General features: G+C 53.1%; 1 long non-coding RNA gene across 1 annotated transcript in view; it reads left to right on the top strand.

Moving 5' to 3' along the window:
• The window catches only part of LOC105853867, a 13,031-nt gene extending 942 nt beyond the window's left edge, over positions 1-12,089 (top strand). Inside the window, exons 2-4 of the long non-coding RNA XR_001145626.1 lie at positions 1,327-1,407; positions 9,784-9,912; positions 11,394-12,089. This is a non-coding gene — a long non-coding RNA (uncharacterized LOC105853867). The remainder of the gene's footprint in view (positions 1-1,326; positions 1,408-9,783; positions 9,913-11,393) is intronic.
• Positions 12,090-21,273: the final 9,184 nt, after the last annotated feature.

The raw sequence follows: 21,273 nt of genomic DNA, 5'->3' as shown, positions 1-21,273 counted from the left end.
GCTGAGGGGTTGCTGAGGGGGCTGCTGAGGGGGCTGGGAATGGGTGAGGGGGCTGCTGAGTGGGCTGGGAAAGGGGGAGTGGGCTTGCACCCCAGCAGAGGGCCCAGACATAACTCTGCAGGGAGACACAAGCTTACTTAGACGCTGGTCCTCTCAGCCTCCTGCTCTCCCTGCACCTTGAAGAAGTGTCAGAGGAAGTGAAGAAAGACAGGGCTTGGGGCGGGAGGGCAAGAGATGCAGCCTCGGGGAGCCCAGCTGGACTGACACTAAGGGACTTCAGTGCCGGCCCCCGGACACCCTGGCCCCGGCTTCCGCTCCCCGGCTCCATGGCCCTCGACCCCCTGACCCCTGGCCCCTGGCCTCTGGCATCCTGGGTCTCTGGCCTCCTTCCTGTGTCCACCGGTTTAAGGCTGTCTTGGCTTTGCCCCTTTTGCTGATCTTTGAGTCGCGCTGCTCCACATGTTATTTCTTCTATCAGAGTTCTCTGATCTCCCATTGTCCCTGCCGTTAACTCCCAGCGTTAAGTTCTTCCCATTTTTGAAAACTTAAAGTGGCTTCCGCTGTTCTGGAGTGACACACAGGTCTGCTTTCAAACAATAGAAAGTCACGCTCCCCCAAAGGCGCCTCCTTGCAAACAAGCTCACATGTCCGAGGCGCCAGCCTTCGTGGTGAGTTCCAGCACAGGCTTACCACTTACCGGCAACAATCTCATTGGAAGAGAAGTCAAGTGTTTACAGTCAGAAAGGTAGTTTTGAAAGAAAAATCACCCGTTTCTTTAAAAGTTTTATAAGGCATCAAAACACATTATCATCCGCAAATTTTCTAAAAGCTTCATCAATATTTAATTTTATTTTAAAAACTACATTAGTTTTAACATTCCAAAGAAAACAGGCTTTTGTTCCAAGGAAAAACGTATCTCGGGGTATGCTTGTTTTTTTTTTTTTTTTTTTTTTTTTAAGATTTTATTTATTCGTACAGAACTGGGGTACAGGCCAGAGATGCGGAGGGTCAGAGGCTTCACCAGAGACAGAGTGGGGTACAGAACAGGCAGATCGACGAAGTACACTGCTGAGAGGAGCAGCGGGCGGGTCAGGAGAGGTCTGCTGCGCCCTGTGGTCACCTCCGGGGCAGGCGGGGATCGAACTCATGCGGAGGTGGCTTATGCTTCTCAGTGCTGTGCTTTAACCCGCTGCGCCGCCAGGGAGGGCCTGGGGTATGCTTGTTTTATCTGATATCTGCCTTTGCACAGTGCAAGGGAGGGAGATATTTATACTAACAACAGATTCTTCTCCTGACTTTATGCCTCTTGCTACTTTTACAAACCAGCAGGAAGACATGACCATAAAACTTTGCAACAGCAGGATGTTCCCTCAAGCTTGGCAAATCTTCGGGTGATCTCAGGAGAAGGTAATGGAAGAATTTTAATGGTTTGCAGAGATTATGTGAACTTCTCTTTTTATTACCTGGGTCTGCTAACACGTGGCAAGATATGACAGCCCGGGACCTCACCGATGAGTCCTGAATCTTCCCGCTGGTCTCTTCAGAACCAATTTGTAGCTAGTTCCTCAGTGCTAAGCTTGAATAGATAGGCTTTTAATAATTAATTTGTTCCTTCAAGTGCTTTGATTTTTCTGATTCATCTTCAGCTGAGTATATATTTGGCAACTCCAAATCTATTGTGCCAAAACAGAACTGTAATGTTGAAAGAGAAAACTTAGACCCCAGCCTCTGTGAGATTCTAGAGAAAGAAGCAAAGATGGTTTCCTCTCTTAATCCTTGAAGACCCCCTTGGTACATCTCATCTTGGTACCCCTCACCCTGGTACCGCTCACCCTGGTACCCCTCACCCTGGTATACCTTACCCTGGTACCCCTCACCCTGGTATACCTCACCCTGGTACCCCTCACGAGAAATGCCACTTCAGTCCAAATTAAAGTGTCCTTTGTGCTGGTTAGCTTGTGCCAGGTGCCATTCGGCCTGTGGGTGCCTTGGCTCACTCTGATGCCTTCCGTATCGCTGCCCTCCTATTCTGGATCTCTGCGCAGTCAGCTGTCACCTCCTCCAGGAAGCCTTCCTTGACTCCACCCCCCTCCCCCGTTCCTGGGGGCAGATGAGGGTGCCTCCTCCGCTGTCTGCAGCTACTCAGCTTGCCGCAGGAGCTTCCCAGGAGACGTCTGTGGGGTCTCTGTGGGGGGTTGTCGCCCCTTCTCCATCTGTGCAGGGCAGCCTGAGCTGCACTGAGCTGATGATGTCCGAAGTCTAGAAAAGGCCTCTGCAGGACTGCAAAAGGCACAGCCTGTGCTCCTGCCCATTTCGGGAACAGCCCGACATTCATCTCGCTGGCACGAGACGGCCCGGGCGCCACGGGCTTGAGTTCTTCCTTCGCCTTTGGCTTCCTTCCTGTCAGAATTGCTCAACCTCCTGTCCTGCATACACTGGACCTCCAGCTCTGAACGGCAAGGACTAAAGCGAGGCAGCGGCTGTGTCGGGCTCCAATTACTAATTCAATCCGTGCATACCTTTCCTGTGAGTCCTGCACGGTTGTATTTTCTTGAGAATGGCCAAACCAAATAATCCTCCAGTCTCCCCCTCCCGAAAAATAGATCTCAGGCAGGCTGGAAGGGCTTTGCAAGCTCACATCGCCACAGGTGCTCCATTCTGGACGGGAGAGCCGGGCGCGCCAGACCTGGGCGCCCGAAGCCCTCCCCACTGGCGTCCTGCCCCTGACCTCCGGGACAGCTCTTACACCCCTCTGCAGCCCCGCCTCTTCCTTTCCAAAATAAGGTGCAAGTCAGCACACAGTGGCTTGGGGGAGGATTGTGCTCTGCAGAGCCTGGGACCTGATGTTCTAAAGTTAGTGAAAATAATAAGCACCCCCATAATTTCAGCTCAGGTTGTTACAGGCTGGACGGTGTCCCTGCAGAATTCATAGGTCCAAGTTGGCAGTGCAGAATGTGGTTCTGCTTGGAGATGGGGTTGCGCAGCCCCCCACACGGGGAGAACGCTCTGGGGGGATGCGGGGGTGCCTCAGCCTGTTGGGAAAGATTGCTGAGCCAAGAAAGCCCGGGGGAGCACGGACGAAAACGGTCGCGCCCCGGGCCAAGGGACCCACCTGCAGGCGCTGCATCGCGGACTCCAGCCTCCACCCCAGACAGGAGCCCTCTGCTCACTGGAGCTGTGGTCCTTTGCCTTTGAGGACACGCGCAGCACTGTCCGTGGAGCAGGCGTGTGGACAGAGCTCAGCCAGGGCGGGCCAAAGCCAGTGCTGCTTTGTGGGGAGCTCCTGGCTTGTCTGTGGTTAATGTGCTGCATGTGCGCCCCATCCACGCCCCCCCCCCCGCAGGTCCCTCACCCCCAGCCTCCCTCCCCTGCACACTCCCTGCATCTCCCCACTACCCTGCAGCCCTGGGCGCATTAGCATCTCTGAGCTCACAGTGCACTTCAGCCATTTGTGACTGCCTTGGCCTGAGGTGAAGCTCAGTCCTTAGGATTTTAAAGCTCTGCACATGATTTCCAAGGGCTTCAGAGGAGACTCTCCCCAAGCCCCTCCTCCTGTACTAGACAGCACCAGCCCTTTGAACAGAGCTGGGGCCACCTCACCCACCTTCTTTCTACCAGGGGGGCCCAGGGGTGCACCAGTGCTGAGGACAGTATCCTGACTTCTGGGCAACAGGTCAATATACAACTTCAGTGACCACACTGTACTGTCCACCAGTCATGTTACAGGACAGCAAATCTGCTAGAGGACAGGGGGAGAGGGGCACCCCTGAAGCCCCAAACCTGCCCGCTCTAAGTGGGTTCTGCCATCCGCCGCATCAAGACAAAACATATAAAACTTTAATGAAAAGGGCTTTTAATACAGTGAATATACAATACGGAACACTAAGAATAGAACTTCTAAATCAAACACCTGAAGTGACCCATCCCCTCGTGGGCAAAAGTCAACCCAAAAGGGACTGGCCCAAAGCAAGGCCTGAAAGCTGCCATGAGCTTAAAGCACCTTCAGGCCGGGACCCATGGAAAAGGGTCAGACATGGCCAGACAGATCTGGGAGGAAAAGAGCAACATCAAAATCAATATAAACACGGCCATAGTCACCTCCCTGCAGGTATCTCACCCACATCTGCCTTAGCCAGTCCAGGGCCAGGAAACAAGCCCGGTTTCTTCATCACATGCTGGCTGCTCCGTGTGGCTTCCTTAGGTCTCCTCCTTTTGTTCTCCATCCTGCTTCATTTCCTTCTCTCCTTTTTCTCTGCTCAGCTCCATCCTCCTTCTGGGTGGGGCAGGGAACCTGGAGCTTCCATTTTTCCTAGGGACCCCCCCGTTACAGTCAGAGCACTGAGCCCCTGACAGCGGCCTCGCTGCCCACCACAGTCTCCTCTCACGTCCGCTGCCCTCGTGGACCAGCGGTCACTTCTCACTGCAGGCGGCATTCTCGCTCTGGCGCCTACAGCATGCCCAGCCTGGCGCATGACAAACAGTCACCACATTTATTCTCAGGCCGATCCAGACGCGAGGATGTCCCGAGCGGTCAGTGCTCCTTGTGAAATGACAGCAGTGATGATAATAAAACTATCAAGAATCAAGGGAGGATGCCCTTTCCCTGTTGAAAACAATGGAGAACTCGCCGCCGTCTATCATCAAACGCCCATTCTGTTGTCAGGGTCTGAAGCTCAGTTGTACGAGCTCCTCCGCTTTATTTCTTCATTTCCACTTTAGTGAAATCATCCAGTAATCTGTCTTTCTCCTCTGACTTACCTCACTTAGCATTATCCCCTCACGATCATCCAAGTTGTCACAAGTGGCAAGAGTTCATCTTCTTTTTCACAGCTGAGTGGTATTAACATAAAGCCCTGGTGTTCCCAGGGGGACGGGGGTGGGGGAGGCAGGTAGGTGGGTGAAGAGGGTAAAGTGATGGATGGAAACCAGACTCTCCACGGTGACCAGGACTCAGTGCACGTGGTCACTGATGCAAAGAGCTGTGCCCTGAGAAATGGAAAAGCATGAAAGGTCAGTTGCAGGCCCTCAGGCCCGCTGCCCTCCTTGCCCCGAAGGCCCTTCTGCTCCTGCTCCTGCTCCTGCTCTGTGCTCTCTGAGCCCCCAGCCTGTGACCCTCCTCACCGGCCGCCCACCTCCTCCTTGCTGCTGAGAAGGTAAAGCACAAGTCTTTTCAACTCTTAGTCCCACAAGCTCCCTCCGCTGTGTCTCCACCCACCAGGGCGGGGTCTCAGGGCTCTTTTAGAACTCCCAGTTCTCTGCAGGTGTCTCTGTGTGTGGTCAGGCGCCGGCCGCTGAGACCGTGACCGTCGTGGCCGTCTCTGAAGGGCCAGGGCTCGGCCAGCCTCCCCAGAGGCAGGATCGCCAGCCTGCCTGTCTCACGAGTGAGTCACATGCATAAGGCACCCACAATGCACCGTCTACTGGGTCTGACAGGGCGAGTGGCGTGAGCGTGAGCGAGGGGGAAAGATGCTGACCTTCCCTGCGAGCGGCCCCTGCCTCCCGGACCGTGCTGGGAGCGCAGCTGTCAGGAGAGGATCTTGCTGCTGGCAAAGGGACCTGCTCCCGTCCTTGGTCGCTCCAGCGGAGCCTCTGGCGCAGACCCCGGCTGCTGCCCTCACCTGCCGGAGTCCTGGAAGCCGGCTCTCCCTGCCTGCCTGCCTGCGGAGCTGAAGGGCAAGGTAGTGCTGGGCTTTCCTCTGGGCCCGGCCCCTCCCACACAGGCCACACCCTGAAAGCCAAAGGCTGTGTCCTTCCGGTGTGTGGAGCACCAGCGCTCCTGGAGTTTCCTCAGCCCCTTGCCAAGGCTCTTCTGAAACCCTTGGTAATGGCGAAGGGATCAGGGTCACAAGTTGGGAAGGAAAGGAGGGAGGGCGGTGGGAAGGAGGGAGAGGGGGAGGAGGGGAGGGAACTGGGAGTAAAGAAGGGGGAGGGAGGGGAGGGGAGAGGGAAGGAAGAGGGAGGGGAGGGGAGGGGAGAGGGAAGGAGGGAGGGAGCTCCTGGCAGGTCCTCCCAAGACAGCAGCTGAACAGTATTGTGGGACCTTGCCAGGCCGTCTCCTGTCCGCCTGCTTGGGCTCTTCAAACACACCTGGTGGCCCCCAAGTCCATAGGAAGAGCCTGTGGCGAAAGGCGACACCCACATTCTGGCTAGGGAATGGCGCCAGGTGTGTTCAGTTTGCCCAGGGCGCCTCTTCCCAGTTTCTCCTTTGGTCCCTCTCCCTTGGGCCCTAGTTCTTTGCCTCCTCCCAGGAATCAGGAATTGATTCCACCTTAGGGCCTGCCTGGGCCTCCACCCTCCAGCTTCCAACCGCCAGGACCCCCACCCCTCCCCAGCGCCCTCAGGGCACACCTGCGGCTCTGTATGGTCTCTGTCTCCTGGCTTCTCTGTCTCCTGGCTTCTCTGCTGAAAGTGCAGTTAGAGCTCGTCCAGGCTCCATGGACCCCTGGAGCTTGTCCTTTACCCCAGCCCACCCAGGCCACTGCCCAGCAGAGAGCGGGGCTCACCTGGCACCGTCGGTGCACACCAGGCCGCTCTGTCCCGGGCGCCACCTGGCGTCAGCCGTGCCCGCCGGCCGGGCCGCGTTGTGTCCCTCCTGTCTGCGGGACGCCTGGCCGCTGGGCGCTGACCAGGCAGCAGGCCCCTCCTTCGTGTGTCCAGATTTCTGAGTCCACCATGGTCTCGCTCCACTTTCTTTCTTTACTTGTTCTTTTCCCTTTCCTCAAATCGTTAAAAATTCTCGAATCCTTAGAAAGGACAGACCAGCGTGAGCGAAGGAAGGAAGGACACACTCAGAGCCACCAGGCCAGAGTCCTAGAGAGAGGCACGTCCCACGGAACAGCCTTTATGCAACAATCCACCTGTTTCTTGGGCACGTACTGTGTCCCCTGAAGGCCGGTGTAGGGGAGCAGCCGCCGGGCGGCCTGTGGGGTTAGAGAATGTCAACACCTGCTCCACAGCCTCCTGGGAGTCTGGGCGGGCTCTGCCCCCAGGACCTGTCCGTCTCTCCCAGCACTTCGCGGCTTGTCCTGGTGACAAAATGAGGCCGAGCTCGCAAAGCCTCCCCAACAGGGCGCCCGCACAGCCAACTAAATGTCAGCTCCCCGCCATTTCCAGGCAGTAGGGAGCGGGGCGGCCGCCCTCGGCAAGTTTGGATGACAAAACCCCAGTTGCTGTCCCAGCTCCCTCAGCTTCCGCCTCCCTCAGCTTCTGCCAACGCTGCCTGGACAGCACTTTCTCCTCTGTAGATTAGCAATTGGCCCGGGGCAGACTTATTTTTAAAAACTAGCATAAAGCTGGGATGCACAGTTGGGGTCAGTGCGAGAGAATTAATGATTCCATTACAGAGAAAAGTTACCCAGCAGATGGAGCCCAGGGGGAGCCCACGGTGCCAGGGCATCCCATTCACGGAGGATAAAATGCTGCTGTCTGCCGGGGAATAGCTACATGCATCTGAGACCGTCACCGCCTGGTGAACGGCTCCGTCAGCCTGGAATTGGGTATTTTTTTCACTCTACTTTCAGACAATGTACCATGTTAACTGACCCGGCCTACAGGGTATCCAGAAAGGAGCAGGCCAAGTAAGTGAAAGAAAGAAAGTGCTGCTGTGACTCCTGTCGACAGGGACCCTCCATCCTGCCAGCTGGCTCCTCCCCAGCCCCCAACGCAGGAAGTCTGGGTCCCTGGGACCCCGCCTTTTCCCAGCCTCCCTGGCTGTGCTTGGCATGTGGAAAGTAACACCCACCTTGCCCACGTGTTCCAGGAGTAACTGACCCAAGGCCTCCACGGCCTACACTTGGCGATATACGATGTGGGCTTCAGCATGGCTCGTCTGCCCCAGGTCTGGCCTACAGAGCTTTCTCTGGAACGTGCTCCTTAGAAGTCCCGATCTAGCTGAACCGAAGCCATAGTCAGGCAATAATTCCTCCTAGAAATCTTCCCTGTCCTTCCCAGTCCAGGCAGACCTGACACTTCTAACTCACGGCACGTGTGACTAGAACTGTTGCTTTACAAGTTTTGGATCAGAGACTGGTAACCGATGAGGCAGTCTGAAGAGTCCAGCACTTTCCTCTCTCCCATCTTAGCAGAGCTGGGCTAGGCCAGCCCACAGTTGGCCACTTGTAAATACCATCAGTACGAATGCGTACGTGCGTGTGGGTTTGTAAGAACTGGAGTGTGGGCCGGAGGTTCAGCGCATGAGAGGAATCAGCAGAGACAGAGTGGAGAGCAGGGGACAGGTGAGGTCTGCTGCGCCATGCGGGTCAGCTCCCTGGCTGGGGATCGAAGTCAGGTCATTTGGTGATACTGCTGAGACCGAAGCCCTACGCCACCAGCGAGGCCCAGTGAAACCACTGTTTGAGAAGCAGGGCCATGTCCATTCTTCTTGGCAGCTTAGTGCCCAGCTCTGTTCTGGAACCATATCAGGATCCCAGGGCCACAGGCCGGGGGAGGAACAAAGGAGGCTTATTTCCTCATAGCTGTGGAGTCTGGAAGCCCCGGTCAGGTCTCTTCACAGCCCCCCACCGCTTTCTTCCCATCTCTGGGAGCCGCAGGAGTCTCCCGGCTTATATCATACCCCGCCTCCCCCCACACACCCGACACACACACACATCTGCCTGTGTTATCACATGGTGTTCTCTGAGTGTGTCTGTCTGAGAGCTCAGCAGATGTGTTTATAGCATCACAGTCTCTCAAGGTTGATGTAGGATTTTTCCAGCATGGACCTTAAGATTCTTCAGCTTCTACCCATTATCTGATTCCTAAGACACTCCCTCACTTTTAGGACAGGATGGGGAGTGAAACAGGTTGGTGGGGAAAGGGATCATGTAAGAGGAGGTACAAGTCTATACATTATAAGCTACAGAACCGGGATTTTGGAGTCTGTTTCAGACTTTTTTGTGCTCACAAGTTAAAGAAATGACAGTACCATGGACTGCTCATGATGCAACAGCTGAGCTCACACCGTCCATAGATCCCAGAGGCCTGGGCTGGGACACTCATTGCGTGTCCTAATGAACATGTCCTTCTCAGTAGCACCGCACACCTGACACCAAAATCCGTGTCAGTCAGGATTTCCAGAGAAACAGAACTAAAAGCTGTGTGTGTGTGTGTGTCAAAATGTGTGTGTAGATGGCTAGAACAACAAAGATACAGTCAGGTCATTTTCTGAAAGAATTCACTCATGCCATTGTGGGTCAGGCAAGCTTGAAATGGGTAGCAAAGTCGACAGGTCAGGGATTCAGGAAGGATTCTGCTTCAGCCTCGATGGAGAATCTCTCCTTCCCCAGGGAGCCTCTGTGCTTGAGCTCGAGGTCTTTAACTGGCTGGCTGAGGCCACCACATCATCCAGAGTCATCCTTTCCCTCAGATTCTGGTGTGACCCATTCGTCATGTCCACAGCCTCATTGGTGCCGACCCACAACTGGACCAAGGTCTAGACAGAGAGCACCGTCGGATGGAGCTGGGCGTCCTGGCCAGCTCTTCCCTTCACCGCTGACCTCCTCGGTATCATGAGCAATTCACGTGCCTTTCATTTCTTTAATTTGAAGACAGAAGAAAGTCTGGAGCAGACTCCAATTCCCAGTTCTGTAGCTCATCATATGTAGACTCGTCCCTCCTCGTACATGAGCCCTTCCCTTCGGCCTTTATTTCACTGCGAGTCCTGCCCTAATTCCCACCCCAGGCCTCCTTGCTCCTCCGTCCTCACTGCTGAGCTCACACCGTGGGCCTTAGAGCCTGAGGTGGCAGGCTCATCAGGTAGCCTAATAAATATGTCCCTCTCAATAGGAGGAAAAGATATCTCGAGAAGAGGATGATTCAGTTGGCCAACAGAAGGCCCGTTTCCTTGTATCCTGCAGCATAAAATGATAAAGCACGTTGCCAGGCCTGGGCTGGAAGCAGAGACCCTGGATGCAGGTATGCAAACCCCATGAGCTGTTCGAGTACCTGGTGAACAAATTGAACAGAGAGCGCGGTGGAGGGTAACAAGCACACACCGGTGCCCTCACCGTCTTGGGCATATGGCAGGTTTTTTCCACACATTTTGTTTTCTTTAGCCCCAAAGTCTTCCTAATATTTCAGAGTCCTGCTGTGATTTTCCAGTAGAATGAAATTACAGCAGCTCGAAATTATATCGATAATTATATCTGCTCAGAGGAGGGTGCATGCGCGTTCCAAGCTAGCTAACAGGACCTCGCACGGCAGTGGGGAAGGCGGCTTCTTTGTGCCAGATAATTAGCTAGAGCATTTCAACAAGCAAGTTGACAGGAGAGACTGTGAGGTCATTCAAACCTGAGAAATTTTCCTCTGTCATCTACTCCACAGAAGTTCCAGCTTCCTTATTTGAAAATTATAAATATTAATATATTCACCTCAGAGAATTGTGATGATGGAATAATCATTTTCTTTCTTTTTAAGATTTATTTTATTTATTTATGCGTATAAGAACTGGGGTGTAGCAAGAGCTGCAGGGGGTGAGAGACAGAGCGGGGAGCAGAAGGGGCAGATCCACTGAAATCCAGGGCTGAGGGGAGCAGCGGGGAGACAGGAGAGGTCTGCTGCACCCTGGGGTCCCTCCCTGGGCGGGATGGAGCTCAGGAGGCAGTGGCTGGCGGTAGCTTGATAGCGCTGAGATTAATGCCACCAAGGAGGCGCCATTTTCACTTTTGATGAAGCACGTGCCAAGTCACCTGCGAGGTGGCCTGGCCAATGTTGCACATCTCTCCACGTGCCCCCTTCAGGTTTTACGCTGCCTTGGTTGATCCTGAAGGCAATCTAATGGGAACCACGGGATTAAAAGTTAGACCCCTTTTCTACCCAAGGTGGCTGGAGTCACACAGGACTTATGAATGGGCAGTGACATTGACGAGGACCAGCTCCCACCAAGCAAAGCTGCTCAGCTTAGCCGAGGTAGAATGCAAGGTCTCGCTCTTCACCCAGGGCCGTCTTGAAGAGTTCATTTCTGCAGTTCTCTACCTCTTGTTTGGCTCAATTGATGTTCTAAAGAAGAGAGGAGGAAGAGAGGGAGAGAGAAAGGGAGGGAGGGACGAGAGAGGGAAAAGGAATGGGTGGGGGAGGGAGGAAGTTGGGGAGGCGGAAAAAGACAGCTGATCAGTGCGCACATTTGGGGAATCATATTCAGATGGGAGCTACACGGACCAGCAAGGCCATCGGTAGAGTGCGCGGGTCCCAGGGTGATTTCCTCAAGGCCAAGATGCTGATGAGGGTTCTGAAGTTCAGCAGAAACCAACCAGCAGAATGAAATATAGATCCACACTGAGTCAGCGCATAAATAATGAATGCTTGATGGATTGGATGAATCAGTGAGTGGATAGAGGAATCAAAAATATCTAACAAGCCTCTGACTGCTCTGTTTGCCATTCCATGGCGGGAAAAAGAAACCGAAAGCGAGGAAGCCCAAGACCGGCCCAGGCCAAACCTGAAGAGAACGTTTCCATCAGAATGCTTTTGGCTACGGGGAGCAGACAGCATTGCCGACAGCGGCAGGATCAGGCGAGTTTGTGAGGAATCTGTCAGCGCAGGAGTTCTCCAGATAGAAGCTCGACTCTCTCAGTTCCGAGTCTCTGCATGGTCTCTCCTGCTGTCTGGCACTGCTGGCGTGTGTCCTCTTGCACAAAAGAACCACTGCGGCCTGGGTCCCTGACTTCCCTGCCGCCGTCCACTCTCCTCTGCTTTGCTGACATCCAGCAGCGCTGCAGGGCCATCTGGGTGTGCTGCTCTTCACCCAGCTGACTCCCTTTAGCTTCAGCTCGCCCGGAGGAAGGGCCCAGGCCTGCGATACTGTCCCCGTTTCAGAGGTTAATCACAAGCACGGTTTGTCTGTGCTCCGAATTAAAAGAGAGGACCCCAAGGCCCTCTAGAGTTATTCACTTGCCAGTTACTACAAAGGGTAGTAAGACAGCCAGACAACGGGTCAGAGGGCACTGGGACAGTTCCCTTCTGTCCTGGGAAGTCTGGGCCGCCTCCTGGCATGGGGCTGCTTTCTTCCTCATCAACCTGGTGAGGCCGAGGCTCAGAGATCTTCTGGGTTTTCCTGGAGGCTCCATCACATAAGAGGGCTGATTTAATCACCATCCATGGGCTATTGAATTTAATCCGCAGCCCCTGTCCTCTCTCTGGAGGGTGGGGCTTAGGGCCCCAAATCTCCATCCTCTAATCAAGGCTGGTTTCCTAATAGCCAGCCCCTTTCCTTAGGGCCTTTCCAAAAGTTATTAGCAAAAAGTTGGAATAATTAAAATGGAGTTGTGAATTACAGAAGACATTCAATTCACCTTTATTGCTTAGAGCTATTTCTGAAACAAGTTAAAACTAGATACTATAGCAAATGATGTCCCTATGGCTATAGGAAATCACAAGGGTTTGGGGTAAGTCAGAAGCGGTAGGGAAAGGCCAAATACGTACTTTTTAAAAATGTGTATTTATTTCTGCAAACAAGAACTGGGGTACAGGCCAGAGGTGTGGCGGGGGTGAGAGCATTCACCGGAGACAGAGTGAGGAGCAGAACAAGAAGATCTACTGAAATATACTGCTGAGGGGAGCAGCAGGTGGGTCAGAAGTTTGCCAGGCCGTGTGGGTCACCTCCTGACTGGGGATCGAACTTGTGCTGCAGTGGCTGTAGAGAGCTTCATAGTGCTGCGCTTCAACCTGTTGCGCCACCAGGGAGAGTGCCCAAATATATATTTTTTATTGTAAATCACACACCACCTCTTGGCTTGCCCTTTATGACCTGAGGATGCAGCCAAAGCCTCAAGCATCACTCCCTTGTACGATGAATTTGAGATATGGGGAACAGGTTCATTTTCCTGACTGCCATTGGTCAGAATTGATGAGTGACAGAATTGATACATGACAACTTTGGAAAGGCCCTAAGGAAAGGGGCTGGCTATTAGGGAAACCAACCTTGATTAGAGGATGGAGATTTGGGGCCCTAAGCCCCACCCTCCAGAGAGAGGACAGGGGCTGCGGATTAAGTTCAATAGTCCATGGATGTGATTAAATCAGCCCTCTTATGTAATGGAGCCTCCATAGTTAATCACATATCCTTGATTAATTGAAGGAAAGGCTGGAGGAAAATGTACCTTGCATTTCAGCCTTTGGAGGGAACAGAATTGGAAGCTCCTAGAAGATTCAGGGCGGGGATGGCTGCTGGCTCTGGGCAGTGATATCTGCACATCAGTTTTGTGAGCACAAAAGAGAAGACTTGCTGATACAGATGTGGGATCTCTGCTGAACTGATGCAAGTCAAATACAGTAAATAGATTTACAGTATAACTTTTATTTTCTTGTGCTTCTCCTCTATAGAAGATTCTCCCATGATAACAATGAATTTCTCTTAAATGTCACATCCATAGCTATGCAGAAAATGTCTTTTATCTTCCTTAATATTATACCTTGTCCATGACATTAAACAGACGGAGCCAAGCATGAAACAAAGCAAGGAGATGGCTGTGCGATGTGACGGGAAGCTAAACGCTGTAGCGTGAGCTTCTGCGGGAAGAGTTGCTTTTTAAAAAATATCTATTTATTTATGCATCTAAGTATTGGGGTACAGGCTAGAGATGCAGGAGTGAGAGGATTCACCAGAGACAGAGTGGGGAGCAGAACAGGCAAATCGACAACATCTACTGCTGAGGGGAGGCAGGAGAAGTGTGCCAGGCCCTGTGGGCCACTCTCTGGTCTGGGATGGAGCTTTGCTGCAGGGGCTGCCGAGAGCTTCTCAGTGCAGTTCTTTAACCCATTGAACCACCAGGGAGGGCCGAGGGTTATTTTATTTTATTTTTTTTTATGATGAGTTAACTAGCAAGAAGTCAGGAGGCAAGACTCAAATATGTCTCCCCAAATGGGGACCCTGCATGGCTGTATAACAGGGGAGAATGGACGGGGGTACATGATGGGAATGCAGAGAAGATGGACTTGCAGAATTGGATTAATTACAAATTAAATTGGTCCACATATGGAAAGTGTTTCTGGATGCTTGGGATGAACCTTCGCTTCTAAATGTGTTCTTGGTTTTCCCAGTTTCTCTTCTGGTTTCCTAATTCCATGTCAGCAGTTTCTTTATTCTGATGGGCTTGGAACTTGGTTTACAGTTAATTGTTTCTGTGCATGCTCAGATTATATGACTCAAAGGTGAGCATCATGCTCCGTTGTCTCTGTAAGATCAGAAGGTAGTTAAACATGCATCTGGGGAGTTAGCCGTGGTTGCAAGAAGAGGCGAAGATCTATTGCATGCCAGACTCTTTCCTGGGCATTTCACAGACATCATCTCATGTAGTCCTTTCACTAACGTGATGTGGCAAGCGTTAGCAGGAGCTACAGGCTTACTAGCTCAAGTCTTGCCAGCAATCTGAGACTCAAAGGGGCGGAGAGAAGGAGTCCTGCTGTAGCTCACACCACTCCAAAGAGCATCCTTGAGGACACCTACCTGCTGGGAGGCCATTCTACAAAACTGTGACTACTCCACGCTCCTTTGTTAATGCTCCAGCTGGTAAAACTCAGCACTGCTAACAGGCAGATGTCCCTTTTAAGCCATCTCTTATTTATTAATTTACTACATCACAAAGCCTCACACTGTAAGGCCCGCCTTCATCCTCAAGAAAATCTATACAGATTGTACGATGATAGCCATAAATCGCATTCAAAATGACTCTGAGACTAAAAATACCGGAGGGTTTGCCTGAGGTTTGCAAAACCTTTCATCCAAAAGATTACGTAATTTGTTTTTAACCTACACATTCATTATTCACTCAGCAGATATTAACAGTGTCTGTCATGCGTCAAGCCCCGTACACATATAGGTGTTTCTACATGTTGATTTGTGATGGGTCTTTAGTACAGCAAAAATTTCCTGAGTCTCTACTCTGTGCCAGATATCACGATAGTCTGAAAAGTTCAAGAAACAAGCAGAACTAGGTCTCTGCCCTCAGGAACATTGTTACCTGAGAATTACTCATCAATGATTTCAGAAAGAAAAAAACTGTCTCCTGCCCTTTTCCCTAATGTGAACTGGCAGTTGAACTGTATTAAGTTACCGGAAGCGGAGGAAGTTTCCACCGAGTGCTCAGGTGCTTGTCAGGCTGCTCAGGCAATCAGACCAACATCACACTTTGGAAGGAGGAAAAAATGAATTACATACAAATGGAGAGTCCACGTAGATGTGGAGCTCAAAGTCATTGGGACAAATTTAGGGTACATGAGCTAAACGAAGGAACAGAATAGAGGTTCGGGCTTCTGGGAGGGGGAGGGGACTCGTAAGGTAACGAGGGGTGGCTTGTACGACGCATGCCAGACTTCCATTGTGCACGTGTTTGTCTTGCTATAGAGATGGGCTTGTCTAGTAGAAAAGCTGCTTCTAGCGAGCCCCAGTTCGGGGGAAGGCTCTCTCTCTTCACTTGTCTTGGTAGCTACGGGGGTGGTGTAAGGTTCTCAGACGCTCGGGGCCCGCATTGGCCTGGGCTCAGCGTGATCCAGGGGTTGCTCGCTCTGAGCCTCCTGGAGGCTGGTGCTTCGGAGTCAACCTACGCGCTGATGCTTCTGTGCCCACCCACTCCTCTGCACGCCGCCCACTCAGAAGGCCCGTCCTCAGCCTGCTTAATCTGGGTGCCTTCCCCTGACCCTCCACTGGGCACCCAAGAGGACACCGTGGGGAAATGGGAGGTGGAGGAGACAAGACAAAGTTCAGGTTGTCGCTTCTCTGCTCCTTCTCACTTTAGCGCTGTGAGTCTGGGGAGGGCAGACTCACAGGACTGAGGTCCCCCCTGCTCCCCCCACCCTCTGGCCATGCCCCAAAAGTCCAGGGCTTATGGGGCTCCAGTAACATCGATGCCTTTTTATGTTTCCGGTCATAGACATCTCTGGGTGTTTCAGTCTCTTTGTTCTTTTAACCTGGCACCGATTTCTATAGAGGCCTTCATTAAAATCCCCCCATTTGAACCATCTGGGGAAAATTCTGCTTCCTAGGGGGCCCTGGCTACTCACATTGAACCTGGCAAACATGTAGCCATCACCCAGTCTTTCCTTTTCATTGTGCAGGGACTGACATCAGGTTGCAAGAGATTCAGCTGCCTGAGGCCATCCGTTCTCCCCCATCTTGTGGGAAGAATGCGCACCAGGCCCTGCCTCGGGGGCCCAGGTGTCTGCACCCCACCCCCCTCCCAGGTGAGGACCCCTTCTGTGGGGTCAGAATCAACTTTGCACAACGAACTGTCCCTTCTGCAGGCTTCAGTCTGCAAGCTCAGGACATGAACGAACTGAGTCATCCCCACAGAGCTTCATTAATTTTAAGGCAATTTAAGATTTCTGAGTCATAGGCTTCAGTCATTTAGACTTTCCCAGCTGGTAAGGTACTGCACACATTTTTCTTTAGAGATTGCATCTCTGTCTAGCTGTGAGGCTTTGCCCACTTTTCATCAGATTGCAAGAAGCCACCAGGCCGGGCGACCCCTCCCGATCTCTGCCATTGCCATCTCCGGCTCCTTTTCATCTTGCCCTGAGAGCTGATGCCATTAGCCGTCTGCAGCTTCCTCGGACTCTCTCCACCGGAAACACTCACAATTCCAAATTCTGTATCCAACACAATGTTTTAGCCAGCCTCCAAGGAAACTCAGCTGGACCATATGGTGACTCCACTCACTGAATAATATTTAGCAACTTGATGAACAAGGGCTGAATCATATCTCAGCCATCTTGGCCAAACATTGTTTTATATAGCAACAGTATTAGCAATATATATGTTTTATTTTTTACACCAGCACTTCCTGCTACGCCCACTGCAAATTAAGAGCTAGACCTCACTGCACAATAGAAGAGTTCGGGCATTAGGGATCTTCAATTCCATTTTGCATTGTGTGCGTGATCCATTCAGAAGGGCTGCTGTGGCTGTCCCTCCAGAACAGCTGCTGGGATTGAGCAACAGTCTCCCAGGGTGACACGGCAGGGGGTCCTGGGGCATTTCCCAGACAGGGAAACAAAGGAGCTGTATCCCAGGGAGGACGGGCTGGAGGCCTCTCCCTCCCGACTCCACCAAGGCCCATGTCCCCGGGACATGGGGAACACTAAGTCTTGTGGGGGGCCCCTGTGGTGGGATGATCTCACAGTCACGTTTCTCTCTGAGCCCCTGCTCAGCGGCTGTTCAGAGACACAAATGACCCCATCTTATAGACGGTGCAAGCGCTGCCTGATTCGTGGCAGAGACGCGGTTGACACGGCCTATCTGCCACCATGGCGAAGACGCCACCCGCAGACTCCATGAGCTAACAAGACGGAGAGAAGAACATGCCGGATCCTTTCAGTGCCTTCGGGCTCAGCCCAGGTCGCCGAGAGCAGGGCCTCTCGGCTCAACCAGTGTCCCTGCAAGGGCTGGCATTTGGGGTGAAGCTTGGCAGGGCTGGGGGGGGAGAGGGCGGCTCCGACAGTCAAGAGCAGGCGCGTCAGGGCCTGGAGCATGGGGGGCCAGCGCGGAGTGACAGGGACGAAGGTGCTCTCAGAGACGCTAGTTGCTCTAGGGCGTCCGTGTCTTCTGAAACCGGGGGAAGGGGCTTCTAGGCGACACCCCGTCTTTGGTGACAGCAAGTCTCCCGAGGGAGTGGTGACCACTGTGCCCCTCTTCATGGGGGTCGTTTGCTGTGAAATGTGCAAGTCACACAATCCTGCTTCCTCTGGACGCTCCTTTGGGTGTAGAAAGGAACCCCGGCTCCATTCTTGGGGGCCATGTGTGTTGTTCTCCATGACCCGGGAAGCCCTTTATGAGCACGGGGCTATCAGTGCTTAAAAAATAAATGCATAAGCCGGCTGCTCCTCCTTGGAATACTGAGCGTCGTCATGGCAGTGACTGGAGCATCTTTTAGCCTCGCGTCCTTATTTTACCAACGATGCGACTGGAGTCTAGAGAACGGAGTCACCCGCTCACGGGCACCTGGTAATCAGGAGCCCAGCCCCTAGTGTAGCCCAATAATAGACAGAGGGGGCAGACCTCGGAGCTCTGGACCCAGAAACGTTAATGTTCCATTCGTACAATACTGACAGATTAATCAAGATGCATCGTAAGGGGCCTCCTTGGTGGTGCAAGAGGTTGAAGCACAGCACTATGAAGCCGTCCACAGCCACTGCAGCACAAGTTCGATCCCTGGCCAGGGAGTGACCCCCAGGGCGCAGCAGACCCTTCCTGGCTCCCCGCTGCTCCCCTCAGTGGTGGATTTCAGTGGATCTGCCTGTTCTGCTCCCCACTCTGTCTCTGGTGAACCCTCTCACCCCTGAACCTCTGGCCTGTACCCAGTTCTTGTATGCATCAATAAATAAATAAATCTTTTTTAAAAATGCACTATAAAGTCACTGTCCAGTGAGGTCAGACATATAAAAAAAAAAAAAGAAAGAAAGAAAGAAAGGAGCTATTATTCCCTTAGCCAGGTTTCTCAGAAGGAGGGCTTGAGATTTAATCAATCTATGTGTATTAGCATCTTACTATAGGATTTTCTCCACCCTCCGCTTAGTGCTTCCTAGAGGAAAGGCCTTAAAGGCCAAGAGAACACCGCACCGCATCGTTCCAGTTACCATGTCTGTTCCAGTGGTGCAACAGCCGTAGCTCAGTAAAGAGTAACTGGTCCTTAATGGCATTAAACAACCACACTGTATTATATCATGAACGTAAGGCGGGAAGGCACTCAGGCAGATGGCACTTGGGGCTCACTGTGGAATTCAGCTGGGGACTGGCCTGGCCTGGAGGGGTCCACAGCCTTGGGGAAGGGTCCCCCCCCCACTAAGCCCCTCCCTCCCACATAGCCCTGGCACCTTCCTGTGTTTTCTCCAGCATTGAGGTGACTGGGTTTATTGCCTGGTGGCCTCAGAATTCTAAGTCACCAAGGCAGACACTCCCTGCCCCCTCAAAGAAAAGGCGAAGAACCAGCGATAGCCCAAGTCTGCAATTTTCTCTTGGTCCACGCAGTCTCAGCCCAGTTCAGAGTCAGGCTTCATCTGAGTGAGATGAGTGTCAAAATCTGTGGCCATCTTTCCCGACACACTGCCCCATCTACCTGTGCTCACTGTGAGTGTAAGACACTTTGAAGATTTAGGGCTCAAGTAAGAATGTGATGCGATGTAACTAGAAGTCTCAGCAGAGAGGCCGTGCGTGAGCGGCCTGGAGGGAGCGCCATTCTGGCCTGCTCACCGCGTCGCAGGGGCCGTGCTCGGAGGTGACCCAGCGACAGACCCAGCAACGGGTGGGCCTATTGCAGTATCGGTTGTTGGATGAGAGCATTTCTCAGAGGAACCACCAGGAAAGGTGCCGTGGGAATCTTATTGCAAAACGAGGCATTTTATTGGGTTGACAAAGAGAACATTCAATTAAAGAGATTTTTCAGAACACAATGGAACCATTTTAGTTGTGAAATGTGGATTTAGAAAGTAATCACTTACAAAGAGCCAAGAGACACTTGAGGAACAGATGACAAAAAGCTGCCCCTTCCCCTGCAGGGTCTCCGGGCGCTGAGGAGCGAGCTGCTTCCAGTGGGTGCTGGTCTCTGCTCTGCTCCAAGTCCAGGTTCTTTAGCAACAGCAGGCTTCTGAGAGAAGGTCACGCACAGGAAGTCGGGAAACGCCGTGACGCCCACCCAGGCCCGCCCAGGCCCGTCGCCACACTGACTGGTGGGCACAGGCTCCATGCCCTCCAGAGCTGGGCTTCTTCTGCCAGTCCTGAGAATCTGGGCAATGTGGGGTGTCACGGGGAACAACAAGAAGGTGGAGGCAGCGGTTGAGGGGACGCTACACGGTCATGAGCCTTTGCACACCAGCAGGTGGGGGGAGAGGGACGAGCGGCGCCATTAATCCAGCTGTGGAAGCCAAGACCCTTAGGCCTCAGAGCCCAGATCAGGGGCCACAGCACCCAGACGGGTGTCAGACTGTGGCAGGGGGTGTCACCTGAAGAGGAACATACGGGGATTAAGGAGCAAACATGCACTCTCGAAGAGGAGCCCCTCTCTAGGGAAGGAAGATGATAAAACCACGCGCTGCTCCACAGAGGGCCGCAGGCCTCTGCCCACCTGTGCCCGTGCAGGTGCTTCTTCCCACCAGCTCTCTCCCCCGCAGGGCAGCGCCCCCCCCCCCGCCTGACCCGCACCTGCCGGGGCTTCTCGGCTCTGACCCCCTCAGCAGAGGCGGCTCCCCTCAAGGCCGCCTGATGCACCACGCAGGCCTCTCTCAGAAACCTGTCCCATTCTGGGCAGCTCTTCTGCCTGCTTGTGCCTTTGCAAGTGGCCTTTACTCTCTGTCCCTGCCCCTAACAAACCTGCTCTCTAAATATAACCGAGGCTCTGTCTCGCGAAGAATCTCACCCCATGCTGCTGGAAGGGGAGATCTGGGGAAACCTTTCCCAGAGACAACCCACGGACCCCGCACTCCAAACCCACCAACTCCAAAAACAACAGCAGTGATTACTGCCCAATCGTGAAACTGCCAAGCCAGAGGACAATCCTAGAAGAATCTAAGGGATTATCAGCTCTCTCAATGCAGTCCGCAGATTTCAGTTTCTGCCCCTTCATCTGCAACACACTAATGTCCACCTGTCCACCTGTCTGGTTGGGGCGGTCTGGTGACGCGCGGCTAGTGAGGAGACCATGACAGCGTTAAACAAGAGGTCTCCAAGATCAGGCTGTGAAGGACGGTGACTTCCCTCTGGCTCGGACTGTCCCTGGCGCCTCTCATGAGGCCAGATGCCATGAGATTGTGCCTTGGAGAGGTCAGTGCTACTGGAAAAGGAAGGTGGTCCCCAGTCAGCACCCAGCGAGGAAGTGGGAGCCTCAACCCAACACATCCAAGAATCGGGGCTCTACCAAGAGCTACGTGAATGACCTGGAAAGTGGAAGCCTGGTGCGGGTGGGGGTGATTGTTACGCAGCAACAGATAGCTGATACAGGTGTGTACAAGTAGAAAATGCTGGTAGCTCAGCTCCTGGTCCAGGACACTTTCTACTTTGCCGTCTGACCTCTGGCCGTGGGGACATTCACCCAGAACCTGGGAGAATGCCCGGGACAAGCAACCCCCACTCCGCCAGGTGCACCTGACTGCTGCGTCTGCCCTTGAAGCCCCTGAAGCCTCGCCTTCTCACCCCCCCGGGCTCGACGCAGCAGCTTCTAGAAGCCACCTTCCTCTTCACCTGCAGAAAGGTTTTCCCTCTTGGGGGCCATGTGTGTTGTTCTCCATGACCCGGGAAGCCCTTTATGAGCACGGGGCTATCAGTGCTTAAAAAATAAATGCATAAGCCGGCTG

The sequence above is a fragment of the Condylura cristata genome, unplaced genomic scaffold (genome assembly GCF_000260355.1).
Source record: "Condylura cristata isolate star-nosed mole 26May11 unplaced genomic scaffold, ConCri1.0 scaffold00020, whole genome shotgun sequence".
Classification (NCBI taxonomy): Eukaryota; Metazoa; Chordata; class Mammalia; order Eulipotyphla; family Talpidae; genus Condylura; species Condylura cristata.
This window is presented reverse-complemented; position numbering and strand designations above follow the sequence as displayed.